Genomic DNA, 21,677 nt, shown 5'->3' with positions numbered 1-21,677 from the left:
TTCCAATAAATAATTGCTGCCATAAGACATAGTGGTCAAAGGCAAAAACCCGTGATGGGTATCCTTAGCGTAAGTCCATGAACAAAAGGCAAAAACCCGTGATGGGTATCCTTAGCGTAAGTCCATGAACAAAAATAACACTGCAAGGAATTTTATATATACACAGGAAAACTTAATACAAATCTAGAGATAATAATAGTCCTTCCGGACGAGCCAAAGATCTGTAGACCGACTCTATAACAATTAACCAACATTGAATTAGTAAGGTCTCAAAACGACACAGAATCCCCTTATCACACTGAGAAAATTAAAGGAAATCGGTAAGACTTGAGACGACCCAAGCACCAAAAGTCCAAAAATCGTCTAATTACCTGCGAGACCACCAACTCTCGGGAAGAACCATAGAAGCCTTTAGAAATCTGAGAGCTATATTGAGAGAACAACACACTTGGAAGGTTAAAAAGAAAACCCTTGTTAAATTATGGCATAGGAGCAAGATATCGAGTAGGTGTCGTTTCAGAAAGACGAAACTAGAATTAAAGTCAAGTATAGATAAATTATGGGCACGACCAGACAAATAGGTACTTGGACGAGGAATATGAGCGAGAAGAAACGTTGCTCTGCGAAATGAATCTACAGTGAAAAGAAGAACCTATCACAATTTTCTTCCTTAGGGAGAAATTATAAACCTTTGTAAACATTAAAATCACCTATGGAGGAAAGGGGCAGGCCATTCTAGGCTTCAGAATATTTGGACAAACCCTCGAACCCAATTCCACTGCCGAAGTGTAGGCCTTTGCACCTGAAAGTTGATAGTTAAGAATAATAAAGGAAGTTGAAAATAGGAAAATGGCTGCTACTTGACTCTAGAAGGTACCCATTACCTTGGAACCCTCGACACATCTATTGTATGAAGTCACAACCTCGCCAGTCTGTTCAGTTAGACTCTAGAACCTGTTGGGAAAGTCATAGTTGAATGTAGACATAAAAACCCTGTGACAACCAGGTGGATGAGGTTGATCTCATTTCCAGACGCTTCCAAACCATCAAAATTGCCTCTACTTACTACTTGAAAAAAACAATGTGACTAGCGTTAACATTTTAATATATATAACATATATTGTATAGAGATATGTATTGTATACAGATGTTATATGAACGATGGTTTATGTCATGTCAATGTGTTTAAAATTTCAAACTATTTTTACTTGCGAAGTCCTTGGTTGTAGGACCTTGATAAAAAAGAAAATTAATTTACTATGATGTAATTTGTAGTTAGTATGGGGTTTGTGAGAAGTGGTATCAGAGCCATGTTTCAACACTATGGCCTTTGGAAGATGATCATAATCATTTATTTCGAATAAAAAATATATTTTTGTTAACAATGAGTAGAAAATAAGAAAGATGAGGAAAAAAGGGTATACCCCACCAAGACCAACCGTTGGAGCTACTCCTAATACATCAACTGAAGGGCACCCTGAATTGTGGGTTCAGTTGGGAGAAGAAGCATGGAAAGAAGCATGGAAGAGTGCAACAGTTAAAGAGTGAAATGCAAAGGCTTAGGGAAGATAACGAACGATTAATGCAAGAACAAGAAATTATTATGAAGAGTCTTTCTAACAGATAAAACCACAGTCAACAATCTCCAAGTCATGATCTTGAAAATAGGGCTAGAATCCGTGAAGAGAGAGAGGATAATCTTGAATCTAAGGGAGACCAGGATGGGAATGGAGAAGAATTTGATAATTTTTCTGGCCATAAGAATTCAAAAAGCAAGAAAACAAAATTTCAAGGTGAATTTAAAAAAATCAAACCTCCAATGTTTGATAGTGAGTAGGAGGAAGCTCTGGAAGCTTGGATAAAAAATATGAATAAGTATTTCCAGATTTATGAATATAATCTTATTCTGAAATCTCATTTGGAAATTTATCAACTGGGGGAAAAGTCACCTTTTGGTGGGAAGAGGTAAATATTGTGTGTAGAATAAATGAACAAGAGATAAATTGGGAAGACATTCAGAAACAATTTAAAGATAAATATTTGACAGAATGCTTCTATGATGAAAAAGAAAAATAATTTCATGATATTCGACTAGTACACCATACAATGGACAAGTTTATTACAAAATTCACCTCACTTTTGAGATACATTCCATATATATATGAGGAGAAGGAAAAGGTTCAATGATTTAGGAGTAGTTTACTGAGTTGTATGGAAGAACAACTAGAATTTGACAATTCCAAAACTATGAATGAATTCATTAGAAAGGACAGACTGTGTTACCAACAAATGAAACAAAAAGGAGATGAAGGTAAGAAATGGATGGAGAGAAAAGGATACAAACAACCACCCTCTGGAAAAGGATTGAGATCCTCAAACTTGAAGAACTCTTATAGGAGCCCACAAAAGAGGCATCCAGGGAAATTCAAACATAAGTCCAAGCTGCAGAGCAAATGAGGTATCGCATAGAAACATAACAAGCATGAAATAGAGACAAAAGTTAGACCCTTGTTGCAATCCTGGGGATGTGGAGGGCCACATTATGTCAAAAATTGTCCCCTATGGAAGGGAACAGATGTAGTAGCTTAGATTCAAGAAGCTTCTACTATGGGTGGGCTCGCGGCAAGTCTTCCCAGAATTAATGCTACATTCGAGGACCATTAGGTAGAGTATCAACTGACCATTATTGAATTTGAAGGTAAAATTTTTAACCACTCTGTGTCTCCTTTAATTGATCCAATATGTCAACCCCAAGATAATAGACAAATCTCATTTATAATCGAGTAAATTTAAACACTCGTGGCTAGTCCAACTGGCCACTGGGGCTAAAAGAAGAGTGACAACAAAAATTGATAACGTCCCAATGACACTCACAGATGAGTTGATCACTGAAAATTTGAACATTTTAGTTTTAAGATCATATGACGTTTTGATTGGAATGGATTGGTTAGAATACCATTGGTCACTTATTGATTGTAAGGAGAAAAGAATTAGCTATTTGAATGAGAAGGGAATTAGATAAGAAGTCCAGGGTGTGAAAAAAACCTTAAAATTAAGGCCCATTACTGCATCGCAACTGGCTAAATGTTTGAGGAAAGGCTGTCAGATTTACACTGTACAGGTGGGATATACCAATTCAAAAGAGAAGGGAGTCACCTTGCGAAATTTACCCATTGTATAGGAATTACAGATTTTTCCCCTAAAAACACTCCTCGACTACCTCCACAGAGGGATGTGGATTTTACCGTTGAGGTCATACACGAAGTTTATCCCATATCTAGGGCCCCTTATCGTATGAGTGTTCCCGACTTAACAGAGCTAAGAATGAAATTAAAAGAATTGTTAGACAAGAAATGCATTCGACCAAGAGCATCACCTTGGGGGGCTCCAATGTTGTTTTAAAAAAAGAAGATAAAACTTTAAGATTATTTATTACCTACAAGCAGTTAAATAAATTAATAGTCAAAAATAAATATCCCTTACCCCGAATTGATAATCTGTTTGATCAATTCAAAGGGGTGACCATATTTTCCAAGATTGATTTATGGTCACGATATCATAAGATAAGAATAAAATAAGAAGACATATATAAAACTACCTTAAGAACAGATTATGGGCATTACAAATTTGTAGTTTTTCCTTTCGATTCAACAAATTCTCTAACAATGTTCATGTGTCTCATGGGAAATATATTTCACCCGTATTTAGATCAGTTTGTGCTCATTTTTATAGATGATATTCTTCTTTAAAACAAAAAAATAGAATAAGATCAAAAGCCTTTGTGAATTGTTTAACAAGCTCTACGAGAGCACTAGTTGTATGCATAATTCAGTAAATGTGAATTCTTTAAAGAGAAAATATAGTATTTGTGTTATGTCATTACTAAAGACAGGATAGTCATATACTAGGATAAAATAAAAAATATAATGGAATGATCGCTACCTAAAAGTATGGTGGATATAAAGTCATTTATGGGCATTGCTAATTACTATCAGTGATTCATGCAACGATTTTCAAAAGTGGCCTATCCCAATACTTCTTTGTAGAAGAAAGGAAGAACCTTTAAATGAATGTCTGAGTGTCAACATAGTTTTGACCATTTGAAACACTTGCTTACAATTACTCCTATTTTGAAAATTATTAATCCTAATAAGGATTTCATTTTTTGTACGAATGCCTCCAAGGAAGGATTTGGTGGAGTCCTCATGCAAGAAGGGAGGGTGGTTGCTTACGAATCTAGGAAACTAAAAGAACATGAACAAAAATACTTCACATATGATCTACAATTAACAATTATGATACATGCCTTGAAAATGTAGCGACCCTATTTACTTGGGAAGATATTCATACTAATGACATACCATAATAGTGTAACCAATTATTTCGAGAAACCCACTCTGAATGCTTTCCAGGCACATTGGGTTGCCTTCTTAACTGAATTGGAGTTCGAAATAAACTACTTGAAGGGTAAGGAGAATTGTGTGGCATATGAATTAAGAAGGAAGGTAAATTGTGTTTATGAAATTATATTTTTTAAAGAAGGCACAAAGTTTAAAGAACGAATTAAGGAAGTTGCTAAAAATGACCCTGAATATCAATTTTTATTGTAGCAAGCAAGCAATTCAGCTAGCAACTAGCAACAACTCAAATATGGAGTAATTGAAGAAGAGTTGTTGTATCAGAATAGGTTGTATGTGTCCAATTAGATCAACATTAAAAGTATGATCATGGGCAAGTATCACAAAATTCCTTACACAACCCACCTGAGCTACCAAAAACTAATCACTGCCTTGAGGAAGGAATATTTTTGGCCTAACACGAGGATGGAAGTAAGTTAGTAACTGAAGACTTGTTTAAGTGCTTAGAATTTGAGTTAGTGAAGGCTGAACACCAACATCCATCTAGAATACTTCACCCCTTTTCCATTTCCAAATGGAAATGGGAGACTATCACATTTGACTTCATTACTGGCTTACCCAAAACAAAAAATTAGAATGACTAAATAATGGTAGTAATGGAAAAATTAAGAAAATATGCACATTTCATTCCAATCCAATCCACATACAAAACAATCCAAATTGAAAATATTTTTATGAAAGAAATTGTTAGGTTGCATGGGATTCCAAAGGTTGTAATCTCTGATAGAGATATTAAATTTACTTATGTTTTTTGGAAAGCTTTATTTTATGGGCTTGGTACTCAAATGCAATTTAGCACTACGTATCATCCTCAAATAGACAAGAAAACATAGCGAGTAAACCAAGTATTGGAAGAAATGTTGTGGATTTATGTGATGCAACAACAGACTAAATGAGAGGATTATATCCATTTAGTATATTTTTCTTACAATGAAATTTATCACACCTATTTAAAAATGAGCCCATTTGAAGTGTTATATGCACATAGATGCAAAACACCTATTAATTAGGCTAGTGTTCATGTGAGGGACTTAGAACTAGGCTCAAAGTTAGCTACACTAACTAGAAAAACCCTATACGACTGAACATTTTAGCAACGGCTTTCCCGTGCAAACCACAGTCTCACTTGAGGTGATATTGTGGGATGCTAGAATAAGGTTTCTACATCCATAGGGTATATGTAGTTTGGTTGTAAGGTTCTTAACAATTTAGGGCTTAATCCGACCTTCGTGAACTCTTAACCTTATTCTTACTATCATAAATCATTTTCTACTTAGTAGATTGGTGAACTACGTGAAACTAGACTAACATGCATTATTCATCATATAAAACAATATATGAACCTTCACGATGCAATTGCAGAAGAAATATATAAAATGAACCATTAACAATCTAAAAACCAGAAACTATGTGAACATACAGAAATTACACAAATATGTCTCAAAATTCTTCTTTATTAGTCAATTCTTTTCAAATACAACCTTTATGACCCCATGCACACAGCGCTAGGGGCTTGCTCACTTAGTTGTAGACTTATCAATGTCTTCGCACACACAACTGCATGAGAATTCTCCTTCACTTGACTACAAAAAGATCTTGCAAAACATAATCAAATGTATTTCATCTAGTAAATTATATTCTATCTTAGACTTCTAAAAACACCCCTTTATATATGCTTATACCCTTACAATACGATGGTCTACAAACCATGGGCAGAGTTCAAAATCCTCTAGGTAATCCCATCACTTTACAAAAGAAGGGGATTTGACCACCTAAGGCCCCTTTGACTCTTAGAATGTTGTGCTAATCGCACACTAATCCTCAGAATGTAGAGTGTTTACATGAATCAAACAAAACATAGACCTAGGGGATCCCTAACCATTAGGACCCCAACACAAATATGTGACTCGTCCTCTAGTCACTCAGCTGATATATCCTCGATATTTTCATTTAAGACTTTTGTATGAAGTCTGTAGTGGATGGAATGTTGTTGTGTAATGTTTTAAGGCATGTTGAACTTCATCCATGAGCTTTTTTGTCGTCATCTCATCTTCTACGAGGCCAATTGTCCTCTATGTTTGCTACATGCTCTTCATTTCTAACTCCACTTCTTGTGAGAGTTTTCGGGGCTCATATGCCTAGGGTTGTGTCCATGCAGAGATGATTTGCGCCTTTCTCCGTAACTCATCTATCTGACCTTGCGGAAGTGTTCCTTCCTGGAGACGGGCGAACTGTTACACAGGTGATAAGGTTCACGCAATGACTTTAAGCTCATTGAACTGTAGTTTCGTATCTCTCATATGTGGTTTGATCTTCTACACATGTGGGTCCTCCATTATGGAGGCCTACACTTCCATTTTATCTTCAAAAATTTCACTATAGTCCTTGACTGCAGTCTCTGTCTGAACCTTAGCAGCTTTGATGAAAGCTTTGTGCTACTTGCAAACCTATGGTGGTGTTCTAGGCTATAGTTTCATCTGAAGCTTGATAATCTTCATATGTAGTTCAAAGCAAATCTTATCGACCTCTTCCTTTGATTCTCTAACTACTGCTGCCATTTTCTGAATCTTTTTTGCTAAAGCTACTGAAGCTCGGATATGGAGCTCTAGAAGCTCACTTTATGCTTTTGTTATGGCATCTTCAAGCTGTTGGTTATGTGCAACTACTTCCTTGTGATCCTGCATTGCCTTATTCTTCTCCTTGAACATCTGTTGGTTGTTGATTTTAACTTCGATGATGACCAATAGAAGTTGGTTTTCCCATATTTTGAGCTCATCTATGATGCCCTAACGATGCTCTCGCAACTTATGAAGGGGGAGCTCTTCAAGATTTAGGCTCAGATTCCTCAAGTTTTGTACATGCTCTCTTTCCCCTACAACCTCGATGTGTAGTGATCCTTCTAGAAATTGAACTTCTTGGAGGTTTGTAGTAATCTTAGCTATCGAAGGTACCATGGTCACTTGCTTTGCACTCACTTGAATCACACTTTCCTAAACCTGCAAATATTTAAGGCCCTACTAGACCTTTGTCAAAACTACCCTGTATTGATCCTCGATGTTCCCCAACATTTCCTCCATTGGAGCACAAACAATATCCCAATTTCATCAAAGTCACCCTTAGTGAAGACCAAAACATTGATGAAAGTAGATTTGTCTGACTTCAAATTCTTCCACGCACTGCCAACACTCTGCTTTTTCAACTTCTTTATTATAAATGGGGAATCAATGTCTTTCGTGTGTACATCAGGGTCTCCATGACATTGTTCCCCTTTGCTAGTCTTCTGCTCGACTCCAAGCTTGGTAGTTTTTCTCTCGAGGTCAATGGTGACCATCGGAGGTGCTTTCTCTGTATCCTTCTTGGCTACTGATTTTTCAGCCTACGCACTTGTTCATGCTTTCTGAGTCACTTTTACAGTTGTTGTTTACAGTTTTTCGTGTAAGCCAATAACTCGACCACTTAGTGATGACCATAAAAATGTCATCTTGAAACACTAAGTATGGTAGTTGATGTCGTGCCTTATCTGAATCTTTCTTGGCACAGATAGAGACATTATGAAAGTCCTCTTTAAAATGAGAAACATCCCCAAACTCTTGAAATAATGCAGGTGAAAATTGCAACCTTTTGTTGATGATTGTGCATAGGTCCGTCTCAATTAGAACCCAAAATATTACCATATCCAAAGTCGGTTCCTTAGTGATCTGACTTAGAATATGAGATTTCTATGCGAAGATTCTCCTCTTATTAGAAACAAAATGCTTTTATTCTGCTTAAGGATCCATGAATTTTTGGAAGTGAAATGATGAGTTTTTATGTTAATTTTATGAGCAATTTAATATAAATAAGAGATTGAACAACAACATAAACATGTGAAAAACATCATCAAAAAAACATTACAATAATAAAATGATAAAGGAGTTCATCTCTCTTGGGCTACATCTCTTTGGTCCATATTCCAATGTCTTGGGCCTCTCTATTATGTTGAAAAGTGTAAAAAGATTTGTTTACAATGCTCAAATGCTTTTGAAACCTGCTCCAATTAGTCCAAAATCCTCCAATATGGTACCCCAACCTCTATATGCTCCTCCTTTGGTTGAAAACTACCTTAGTTTGACTTCTGCTAGTCTTTCCATAATTTCCTCCTCCAAATCTAGCTAACTACCAGTTAAATTCATTATCTCGAGTTCATTCTAGCAGTTCCACAGAAATTGGCAGTCTCGCCAACTTTCTTTCCTATCTTGCAGTTAAGGCTGACTGGTTGCATACAAGGTGGTTAGGTTTTATGGTTAAGGCGACGGTTCGAGCAACTCCATCAACTGGGCGATGTGCCATTGCGAAAAGTAGTGGAATTGATAGAAATATCAACTGCAATATAATATGTATCGTATCTGAGATATATCGCAATAGGCGGAGCCAGGGTAATTCATATAACCGAACATTAATTGTGCAATATCCAATTGTGATATCACAATTGAAACCTGATCCTATCAAGTTTGATTCTATAACATTTTCCTATTGCGATGTGTGATTGCAATTATTGCATCCCACCTTGGCTTTGCTCTGGGGTCGATTCTTTAATCGCTCACCTACCTGCAATATGTTAGCTAAGAAACAATGAGTAGGCGAAGTGGTTAGTCCTTTGGTTTGTTGTGTGGGAGGTCACAGGGTTGAGCCCGACTCTAACCTGTCTTACTAATAAAATTTTGATCGACCATTAAGGTGACATGTGGCAGCCTTCGACTTAGCCACGTGTCACCTCCTTATTGGTCCAAACCTAAAACATGCGGACCAATGAAATTCTGACACTCATCACCTTCGGATTTTCCACTTGAAAGAGATATTCTAAGGATATTCCATAGAATATTCCAAGGAATATTTCTTTTGTTGACTGGGCTGTACGGATGCCTAGTCAATATCTCTGTCAATGCCTGGACCAAATTCGTGTGTTTGGGAAAACGAAAAATTCTTGTTTCTCAGGGCATATTGTGTTAATTTCATGTGAAGCGAGTTTCTCTAGATTCAAGATGACAAGAACTACGCAGTCGTTCATGCTCCCCAACATTTTAACAACTTTGATTTTTGAGCACCTGATCACTTAAAGGCCCATAACGAGTTGTGACTGTTTATTCGATTAGAATCCAGAACCTATAGACAATGCCATAGTTAGATTTTGTGAACCATAGATCAAGGTACAAATCCCCTGCCAGGTGAATGACGCTGATTTCGTTTCAAGACGCTTCCAAATCATTATAGTTCCCTGTACTTACGACTTCAAAAAAGCAATGTGACTAGCGTTAACATTTTAATATATATAATGTATATCGCATACATATATTATATGTATTATATAGAGATATTATATGAACAATGGTTTATTTCATGCGAATGTATTTAAAGTTTCAAACTATTGCTATCCGGGAAGTCCTTGGTGGTAGAATCTTCATTTAAAAAAAAAAAAAGTACTGTGATGTTATTTTTAGTTAGTATACGGGTTTGTGATATTTTAGCGAGGGAGAAAGTTTTAAGGAAATATCTCATTAAAAAAAATTTGGGTTGGATTTTGATTTTTAGCAAATATTTAGTATTAAATATAATAATAAACTTTGTTATGATGGTTATAAAATAGAGTTTTTTTGTTTTGTTAATGTGGAATTTATATGATTTATTATAATGCGAAATTTATTTGGAAACTCAGTTTATAATGTAGGTGGGTGGATAAATATAAAAATTATGATAATATATTATAGTGAATGCGAAGTTATGGTTAACACCATTGAGTTGTTTTTAATGAGATTTTTTGGAAGCTTTTCAGGTGGGTTTTTTGTGTATAATTTCTCTAAAATCCAGCAGGAATTTATTGAAATAACAAGCTTGATGGGTACCCCCTGCACAATCGAAATGACCTAGAGGATTTTCAGGGTGTTAAAGCCATATATATACAATCAGAAAATTAGTTTAAATAACACAAATAAATATTTTACTTTAACATTTTCTATGTAATTCCATCACAAAAAAATCCAACACAACGAGAATGGATTTATTGATGTACTATAATAATTTAAATTAAAATTAATCACATATTTTTATATTTTTATATAAAGAATATTTTATTTTTATTTCCAAAAAAATGTTAATTATAAAAAAATAATAATTTGCTTTATTATAAATTTTATGATGCACATCTAAACACAATAACAAACCAAGAAAACATAATAAAAGAATGATCACTAATGATTTATGACACTCCCAATTAAAATTTAAAAAATATATATTCAATTTTATCCATTATTATTATTATTATATAAACACAATAGTGAAACAATTTTCCAGTACAATACGGTAAACTGCGCTATCACGACAACTCTATATATCTTCGTATCTATATATTTAAATTGTATTGGAGTGGAACAAGGCAATTGACGCTTCGGAAGGTTTATAGAGGACATCAAGAAATTATTTTTCAGTGAATTGAAGATACCAATCATGATTTAGTTAAACGTCTTCAGATCATTGACACATTAGAATGCCTCGGGATTGATAGACATTGGCAATATGAAATAAAAACAGGTGCTGTAGATTACGTTTACAGGTCAGTCATTTCCACACAAGAAAATTAATTGAGCGTTTACATATATCGTCCGGTCGTTATTTTGGGGTGTTTACGAACTATTCGTACAATCTAACGGGTGAGCAGCGTAGAATTTTTCAACAAAAGTTCTCAATATTTTTTTTGTCGAGGATGGTCATCTACTATTTTCTACCATTTTTAATATACTTTAGTATAAATTACTTACAAATAGATAGTGAAGTTTATGATAACTGTAGTCATGGTTGATTTTAATGTTTATTTGGACTATTTTTTACTATGGCAATAATAATTTACTATAGCAATAATAATTAACTATAGTTAATATGTATAGTTAAAACATTAAAAATGTGTAGATTGATATATTGTTAATGTGTCATTAATATTATGCTAAATTTTTATTAATGTTATTTAAATGTTATACAAATGATATTAATGGTTTTTTTAAATTAATTTATATTATTTTTTAATAGAAAATTATATCATTTTATTTATCACAAATCAACGTAGTATTGATGAGAGATTTTTCTTTTTCTCTAACTAAGATCAAGTAATGTTATTAATATTATATTAATTGAACTTAATGTTATTAATGTTATATTTAATTGAAGATTATATTAGTGAGCATTGAAATGATGTGTCAAAGTCTAAAAATTTCAATCTAATAGATGAAATTGTTATTTATTGAATATTAAGTTAGAATATATATGTGTAGGACATATACCATCTTAGATCCATCTTAACTCCAGATCTATAATTGCTGAGAGGGATCAAATCTCTTTTACTTCTAAAAAGAATTTGCATATCAAGCGATTTGATTTTGAAAGGGATCAAATCTCTTTTATTTCTAAAAGAGATTTTCATATCTAAGAGATTTGATTCCTCTCAAGACTTTGATAGATCCAGAGTTAAAATTGATCTAGGCTAGTTTAATTTCCCCCTTTCAATAAGCTATATTCCACATGAACACCATCCGTTAATACTAGGGTGAATACCAAGAGCTATTTTTTTATTTTTTTATATTTATAAGGTTCTTTTATTTTGTTATTTTATTTTCACCAAGCTAAAATCTCTAGGTTACACTATGTTAATTTTTTTGTTTAGCTTTTATTTTTATATAATTTCACTTACCCAAAATACTGAACATTACATTATATTAATTTCACTCGAGAATATATATATAGATATAGATATATACCCCAAAGTTGAAATAGAAACTTTTTTCAAATACATGTAGCTCAAACTTCCTTAACCCTATTTATACTAATTTTTAAATATTGATTGAATTATGTAGTTAATATTGATTTTTTAAGGTAAAAATATACTAAATTAATGATATGCATCTTATTAAACATTAAACAAAATTTATTGAAGTCGTAGTCTAACTATATTGTTTTTTTTTGCCCCTAAAATTATGGAAATTCTCCCAAGATTTTGATAAAATCTAGCATGGAGTTTTTTAAATTCAAGTTATAATTATTAAACTTCAAGATTTTGGGTGCTCAAGAGGTTTCTGATGGTGATGGTGCTGAATCCATTTTCTCCATAAAAACATGATTCAAACACTACTATTAGAAGATTTCTTGAATTTTTTGTCCTTGGAAAAACATGATTCAAACAATACTACTAGAAGATTTCTTGAATTTTCTGTCCATGGATTCTGACCACTTTTGACCTTTTCAGCAATTCCTCTGCCTCCGTAGACGAAACTTTTATTAAAACCATAGAGACGGAACTTTTTATTAAAACCATAGAGATAAGATGTGAAAGCATTTATGAACTTATTCTAAAATTTCCATTCTTTTAATTCAATATTTCTATTGTGAGGGTTCTAAATAGGCTATTGTACAATCTCAAGGATAAAAATCGGAAGTTTTCCTGCAATTACACCGGAGATAAATGACTGAGAAACATGTTGTCATTACTTCAAGCTTTAAACCCTTCAATTTCACTAGAGATAAATGAGTGAGAACAATGTGTCATTACGTCGAGCTTAGGAATTTTCATATCCAGGAGAAAAAGTGATTGAAGAGGCAAATGCATTCACAACAGAATATCTAAATCAAGTTTTAGTTGGATGTACGGATGTGACAAAACATGGATAAAAGGTTTTTGAGAGAGTTAAACAAAAATAGATTTTCAAGATTTCAATTAAAATATTAAAAAAAGGGTTGTGTCCATGGTGTATAAGGGAATTTATTTGATCATTGTTGTTTACGTGAAGTATGCATTGTAGTTCTCATGGGATCACAATATGCTGAGATTGGCAGGGAAGGAAATTTATTGAAATATATCGGCAAAACCATTCGTCGCTGAATTTCAACCAAAAAGCTCTCGGGTTGCCTAGATTGGATTTTAATATTCTGCAATGGATACGGGTAAACTTGTGAATATTTTTTACACTTTTGTGAGAAAATCCCCCTAAAAATTCATAAGCCCACATTTTCCGCTGAACAATTTTTTTTTGGGTCTGAATTAGTAAAATTAATTCGATCTAACTGTTACTGCCGTTTACATTAATGGCTACCATTAAATGGATTTTTGGCCGGAGTTGGAAAACCACACAATAATTTTTCTTGGCTGAATTAATGTTTATATATATCGCGGCGCTGGTGCCGCAGAAATATTTTTTGCACTATTAGTTTATTGTTAGTGTTTATTAGTTTATTGTTAGTGTTCATGATTTTTTTGCGCTATCATCGCCGGAGGAATTTTCCATCAGTGTATGTGTTGGGATGGAGGTTATTTTTTATTTTTAATTTTTATTGCAGCCTTTTAATTGTTTTCATTTTTTAGTTGTTTTTTAAGGATTGGTGGGTGCCATTCGTCATTATCACTGGAGAAATTCTACAGCCTTCTCTTCATCCTATCATCTTCCTCGTTGTCTTCCTCCTGTCAGCCTCCTCAACGTCTAGACTATGTACGCAAAAAATAACCGAATATTTTTTTATTTAACATCTAGTTTCAAAGAAATAATACTACTCTAGAGCTAACCATAGGAAACACCCGTTTGAATAGGACTAAACAAAAATTAAATATCTAAGCTCAATGAATTGAGATTTATTTGTGATGTAACATATAGACTGAAAAAATAGCAGTAATGTAAAATTTCGCAACTCATTCACTATTTATATATGCATAATTACAAGTTTCGAGGATTCCCAACTCAAAGTTGGAAACTAAAAGTATTCCATTATTTTAGTTATATTACTCCATCCATTGGATTGTAGATTCAAAGGTCCTACTTACAATCATGTTAAGAAGATACACTGATTCCATTGTTCTGTTATTCTGAAAATGTATTTGGTTACGGAATTGAGAAATGAGATCATCACATCTCTACATTAATTCATCACTGCTCCCATCCACTGTCACAATTAGTTCATATTCCATAAAAGCCTGATCCTGGTTCATCGAATATTTCATGTCCGAATCGTCTTAGCATTTTCCCATTGTCATACCATTAATGCAGGTGCGAGTGCACTTAGCAGATGGTTGTTTCTGCTCAGGTTGTGTAACAGTAAGAGTTATGGAAATGGAAATAATCCATTCGCTTTTTCCAGAAGCTTCTCTATTTTCCATACCAGTGCCCTCCAAAGCGTTCTTACCATTAATGCGGGTGCGGGTGCGGGTGCGGGTGCGCTTAACATATGGTTGTTTCTGCTCAGTATGTGCAATAGCAAGAATCATGGAGACGTATTTAATCAGTTCACTTTTTCAAAGGAGCTTCTCTGTTTTCCTTAAGAGTCTCCTAAAAACCGTTTTGAACAGGGATCGAATTTGATGGGAATTTTTCCCGTCACATGGCATTTTTCCTGTATTTGGCTTTTAAAATTCTGTAATGTGTGTTTCTCTCGACGTGTTTGGAATTGTTCAGAATCTATGTTTAACGGTGTAGTTTCTTTGTAAAATGTCATTAATAACCCTTTAGGAAATCCGATGAACTAGTTGGAAAATATTGACCTAAATTAATATGCAGGCTCTGTGTTTTCAATCGCTAACCATGCGACTTTTCGCATTGGAATTTAATTCCAACTGCAACAATGAACAGCTGGATTTGTAGTAAATACTCTAGCTTGTTTGATGCCGAAAAGTCGCTTCAGATATTTTGCACATTAATGTGCATTAAACTCACAAATTGATTTTCCCTGCAGATAGCCGACTTGTTCTTTAATGGAAGCATCACCGCCTTGCTGCAATAAATTCGGAGATAAACATTAGATGATATTTTGTAATATTTTATTGTTTTAATCAGATATGTTTTAGCATATAAATACCACACAACAGTTCTGTTTTAACGTTAGCAGCTGAAGAATCATACAGAGCAGCAGAGGAATTATACAGAGCAGAGAAGAGCACGCAGCAGCGTGAAGATAAATTCTTCCAGGAACGTACAACAGTGCATAGTAGAATAGACGCAATAGCGCAACATAGAACAGCAAAGGAAAAATGCACAGCAGTGCAGATACCTTGAATGTAATTTTGTTTTATAGTTGTTTGCTGTGAGAGAAGGACAAACCTTGTAACAGTTAGTTTTATTTTTAATAAATACAAGTTATTTTCCTGTTGTTGTTACACCAAAAGTTATTGCGTCAAAAATCCCCGTTGTTGTTACACCAAAAGTGGTTGACGTCAAAACACCGTTGTTGTTACACCGTAACTCAAAAAATACTTGACGTCAAAAATTTACGTTGCTGCAACACCACGAACAACGTTGCTGCAACTGAAAAAAAACTGTGTTGTTGAAGCACCGTTTCGAGCAAGTGATTTTCTATTTTTCTGTGTAAAAACAGAGTGTAAAAACAGAGCAATTTTTTGTCTGTCTGTTATGGAATTTATCAGAAAATTCCAACATGGTATCAGAGCTGGTCTAGGCACTCAGTGAGTAAAAAACAGAGCTTGTTTTTCACTGTAGGAGCTGTAAGAAGTTTGTTGAGAAGATTTTTCCAGTAGAGAAAGTTTTTGCTTGTTTTTCAAAACACAGTCAGTATCTCTTCTTTACCAGTACATGTTAAGATGGCAGATGCTAGAACAGGTTTGACAAATCCCCAACTGCCTCAGTTTAATGGGAAAAATTATAGTTATTGGTCCATAACAATGAAAGCATTGTTTGCTTCTCAAGGAATATCAGAGCTAGTTGAAACTGGCTATGCTGAACCTGCAGATGCAACAGCACTGACTGCTTTGACAGTAGCAGAAAGAGACCAGTTGAAGGGTGACAGAAAGAAGGATGCCAAAGCCCTCTTTTTCCTCTTCCAATTAGTACATGAAAGTGTTTTCCCGCGGATTGCAGCAACAACAAAATCCAAAGAAGCATGGGATACTCTCCAAACTGCCTATCAAGGCATGGAGAAGGTGAAGACTGCAAAGTTGCAGATGTTGAGGAGATACTTTGAAAATCTCAGCATGAAGGAATCTGATACAATAGATTCATTCTTCACTCAGGTTATTGGCTTGATAACCCAGATAAGATCTCATGGTGAGATTCTTGAAGATAGAAGAATTGTAGAGAAAATCTTGAGATGTTTACCCTCAAGGTTTGAATCTATTGTGGTAGCAATAGAAGAAACAAAAGATCTCTCACAGTTCACGGTAGATGAGCTGAGTGCTTCTCTGTTGTCTCATAAACACAGACTGAGTAGAGGAACAGATTCCTCATTTGAGCAAGCATTCAAGACTCAGATGTCTTTTGGCCAAAGAAGAGGTCGAGGCAGAGCAAATTATAGAGGTCGTGGAAGAAGCCAAAAAAGAGGCAGAAATTACCCTGCTAGCACAAGCGGAAGGAGTTGCAATGAGAACCAAGCTGAAGGTTCGAGCAAACAATAAGCTCATGGACAAAGGTATGACAAATCCCAAGTCCAATGTCATTATTGTAAAAAATTTGGGCACTACGCCAATGAATGCAAGAAAAAACAAAATGACATGAATAATAGGCAGAATGCTAATTTTACAAATGAAGAAGATAAGAATCCAAAGAATGTGTTGTTAACATGTAACATAGCACAAGACAAATAAGAAGATTTTTGGTTCTTAGACTCAGGTTGTAGTAATCACATGACTGGAAATATTGCAATGTTTGCCAATCTGGATGAAAATGTGAAATCTAAGGTAACAACAGGAACTGATGATAAGATATCTGTCAAGGGTAAGGGCAGAGTCAGTATTCTAGCAAAAAATGGAGAACACATGATTGTGCCAGAGGTATACTATGTACCTGGTCTGAAATGTAATCTTTTGAGCATTGGATAGCTCATAAACAAAGGTTACAACGTGTTCTTCAAAGATGATTTGTGTACTATCAGAGACATACCTCCAAGTAAGAAGATCATTGCACAAGTGCAGATGACCAGCAACCTCTCAAACTCAGGGCAGATTTGAAGGAAGGCAGAACTATTGCGGCTGTTACACAAGAAGTCTTTCAGGAACAAGTGAAAGATGTGAATTGGTTGTGGCATTTGAGATTTGGACATCTCAATTTTGGAGGTCTGAATCTGTTGCACAGAAAGGGAATGGTAAAGGGATTGTCGTTGATTAAGAAACCGGACAGCCTTTGTGAAGGCTGCATCTTGGGCAAGCAATACAAAGAAAGCTTTCCAGCAGGAAAGAGTATAAGGGCAAAAGCACCCTTGGAAATTGTTCACTCTGATGTGTGTGGACCGATGCAAATACCATCATTTTCTAGAAATAAATATGTTTTAACTTTTATTGATGATTACACCAGAAAGACATGGGTGTATATGCTGAAACAGAAGAGTGAAGTGTTTGAGAAATTCCGCCACTTCAAAACTCTTGTTGAAAAGCAGAGTGGGCATTATATCAAAGTGCTCAGAACAGATAGAGGAGGAGAGTACATCTCCCAAGACTTTCTGTGTTTTTGCAGAGAGAATGGCATACAAAAGCAGTTCACAGCAAGGTGTACACCTCAGCAAAACAGTGTTGTTGAAAGAAAGAACATGACCATTCTTGACATGGTCAGAAGTATGCTGAAGGCAAAACACTTGCTGCATGAGTATTGGGCAGAGGCTGTTACTTGCGCAGTTTACATCTTGAATAGATGCCCAACTAAAGTTGTCATGAACATAATACTAGAAGAGGCAAGGAGTGGTCAAAAGCAAACTGTCACTCACATGAGAGTATTCGGTTGTGTGGCATATGCACATGTACCGGATCAGCTAAGGAAAAAGCTTGATAGTAAGGGGGAGAAGTGTGTCTTTATTGGCTATTGTGATGAGTCAAAAGCATACAAACTCTATAATCCATCCACCAAGAAATTAATAGTAAGCAGAGATGTGCAGTTCATTGAAGATGAAGCTTGGGATGGAAGCTTGTAAAAAACAGTGAATGTGAAGACAATTGTGTCTCATGAAGAACAAGAGGAAGGGACAACAGCAAATAATCCTTCCTTGGTGGCTCCTCCTACACCATAGCAAGTTCAACAAACCACACCACAAGCTGGAATCCGAACAGCCTTGAGAAGCCAAGGAAGAACAAATGTTGTTACACCACAAACAATTGTTGCTAAAACGCCACAGGGATCAAATATACCCTCAAGTTCGGATGGAACTCCAAGCACACCAAGAAGACCAAGATTCCGAAATTTGAGTGAGATTTATGAACAAGGAGAGGTAAGTAACAATACCGGTCTGAATTCATTATTTGCTTTGTATTGTCATATTGATGACTCAATCCATTTTGAAGATGCTGTAAATGAAGATAAATGGATTGAAGCAATGAATGAAGAAATTGGTGCAATTGAGAAGAGTAAAACATGGGAGTTAGTGGACCTCCCTAAAAGAAAGGATGCCATTGGAGTTAAGTGGGTCTATAAGACCAAAAGCAATGCTGAAGGTAAGATTGACAGGCACAAAGCAAGACTTGTTGTCAAAGGCTACAAGCAGCAACAAGGCAGAGACTATGATGAAACCTTTGCACCAGTAGCAAGGATGGAAACAGTCAGAACAGTGTTGTCTATTGCAACATAACACAAATGGAAGATTTATCATATGGATGTTAAATCTGCATTCCTGAATGGAGTGTTAAAAGAAGAGGTTTATGTTGATCATCTTCCGGGCTATGAAGTTGAAGGCCAAGAGCATAAAGTTTGTAAACTGAAGAAGGCTCTTTATGGGCTGAAGCAAGCTCCAAGAGCATGGTACAGTAGAATTGATGCTTATCTGATTGAGAATAGGTTTGCTATGTGTGATGGTGAACCCACACTCTACATAAAACAGAATTACGGTAAGATTATTATTGTTGTTTTATATGTAGATGATCTGATTTTTACTAGCAATGATGCTTCTCTCATTGTTTATTTTAAAGCAGTCATGAAGAGTGAATTTGAAATGACTGACTTAGGCTTCTTAAGATATTTTCTTGGAGTTGAAGTAGACCAAAGTGAAAATGGTGTTTTCATTTCTCAAGATAAATATGTAGAAGCAATGTTGAAGAGATTTAACATGCAAAACAGCAAAGCAGTTGTGACTCCAACTGTTGTGGGGTTGAAATTGACTAAAGAAGACATCAGCAAATATTTTGATCCAAAACTATATAAGGGCATAGTTGGCAGCCATATGTATTTGACTGCAACTAGGCCGGACATTATGCACGTTGTGAGTTTAATTTCCAGATTTATGGAAAGACCGAAAGAGACTCATTGACAGGCAACCAAGAGGATTCTAAGGTATGTGAATGGAACGAAGGGGTATGGTGTTTTATACTCCTCTTCTGAAAGTTTCATGTTGACAGGTTACACTGACAATGATTGGGCTGGAAGTGTTGATGATAGGAAAAGCACATCGGGATATGTGTTTCATATGGGATCGGGAGCCATCTCATGGGTTCCAAGAAGCAACCAGTTGTGGCTTTGTCAACAACAGAGGCAGAGTATGTGGCAGCAACAGCAGCAGCATGCCAAGCAGTATGGCTGAGAAGAGTTCTCAAAGATTTGTGTCATGAACAAAAAAATGGCACAACGATTTACTGTGACAATAGCTCAGCAATATCATTGTCTAAAAACTCTGTTTTTCATAAAAGAACAAAGCACATAGATACCAAATTTCACTTCATACGTGAATTGGTTAACAATGGTGAGATTGTTTTGCAGCACTGCAGAACAGAGGATCAACTAGCTGACATCTTGACAAAACCATTAGCAAAGAAAGGTTTTGATCATTTCAGGAAATGTTTGGGTATGCAGCAGTTGAAATTAAGGGGGAGTGTTGGAATTTAATTCCAACTGCAACAATGAACAGCTGGATTTGCAGTAAATACTCCAGCTTGTTTGACGCCGAAAAGTCGCTCCAGATATTTTGGACATTAATGTGCATTAAACTCACAAATTGATTTCCCCTGCAGACAACCGACTTGTTCTTTAATGGAAGCATCACCGCCTTGCTGCAATAAATTCGGAGATAAACATTAGAAGATATTTTGTAATATTTTATTGTTTTAATCAGATATGTTTTAGCATATAAATACCACACAACAGTTCTGTTTTAACGTTAGCAACTGAAGAATCATACAGAGCAGCAGAGGAATTATACAAAGCAGAGAGGAGCACGCAGCAGCGTGAAGATAAATTCTTCCAGGAACGCACAACAGTGCACAGCAGAATAGACGCAATAGTGCAGTAGAGAACAGCAAAGGAAAAATGCACAGCAGTGCAGATACCTTGAATGTAATTTTGTTTTATAGTTGTTTGCATTGAGAGAAGGACAAACCTTGTAACAGTTAGTTTTATTTTTAATAAATACAAGTTATTTTCCTGTTGCTGTTACACCAAAAGTTATTGCGTCAAAAATCCCCGTTGCTGTTACACCAAAAGTGGTTGACGTAAAAACACCGTTGTTGTTACACCGTAACTAAAAAAATACTTGACGTCAAAAATTTACGTTGCTGCAACACCACGAATAGCGTTGCTGCAACATAAGTTACAACAACTGAAAAAAAAACTGTGTTGCTGAAACACCGTTTCCAACAAGCGATTTTCTGTTTTTCTGTGTAAAAATAGAGTGTAAAAACAGACAATTTTTTGTCTGTCTGTTATGGAATTTATCATAAAATTCCAACAACATTGACATTGAAAATTCTGGGAAAAAACTTATGAAAACGCTACAACTATTTGTAAAGTCTGCAGATGTACTTTATATGGGATAATGATGTACACTCTCCCAGAAGTTCCTTTCAATGCTTCCACTTATTTACAATTAGCCACACTTTGAATAATCCATTTCCATTTAGATGGTCTTTTAATGTCCATTTTTTTAACTCCATTCATGATTGCCGGCACTTTGAATATTCCATTTCCATTTGGATGGTTTCTTAATGAATTTGTTTCTTCCATTTTTGAAACTACGTCAATGGACAAGAATGAAACCTTGTAGTGGAGATAAATTCCTAGGTGCCATTGCGAGAGCGACCTTTGTATTGGTTTTGTTGTTGATGGCCTCAAGCGTTATCTAAATTTTGTTTCAAAATCAATTTTTATACTTGACATTGGAATTTTGTGGGAGTGTTTGTTCATTAATGCAATATATTTGGTAGAAAACTATTTTTTTAAGCTTTAATGAAATTATTTATTTAAAACTTAAATTAAATAGATAAACTATGGAGTTTTATTAGAGTGAGTTTTTTATAATTGTATGTAATGTTATTTTAATATACATTGTTTTTGTTTA

Source organism: Pinus tabuliformis, chromosome 2_2 (genome assembly GCF_031772625.1).
Source record: "Pinus tabuliformis cultivar Carrire ecotype Pingquan chromosome 2_2, CPIR1, whole genome shotgun sequence".
In the NCBI taxonomy this organism is placed as follows: Eukaryota; Viridiplantae; Streptophyta; class Pinopsida; order Pinales; family Pinaceae; genus Pinus; species Pinus tabuliformis.
Note: the sequence above shows the minus strand (reverse complement) of the source record.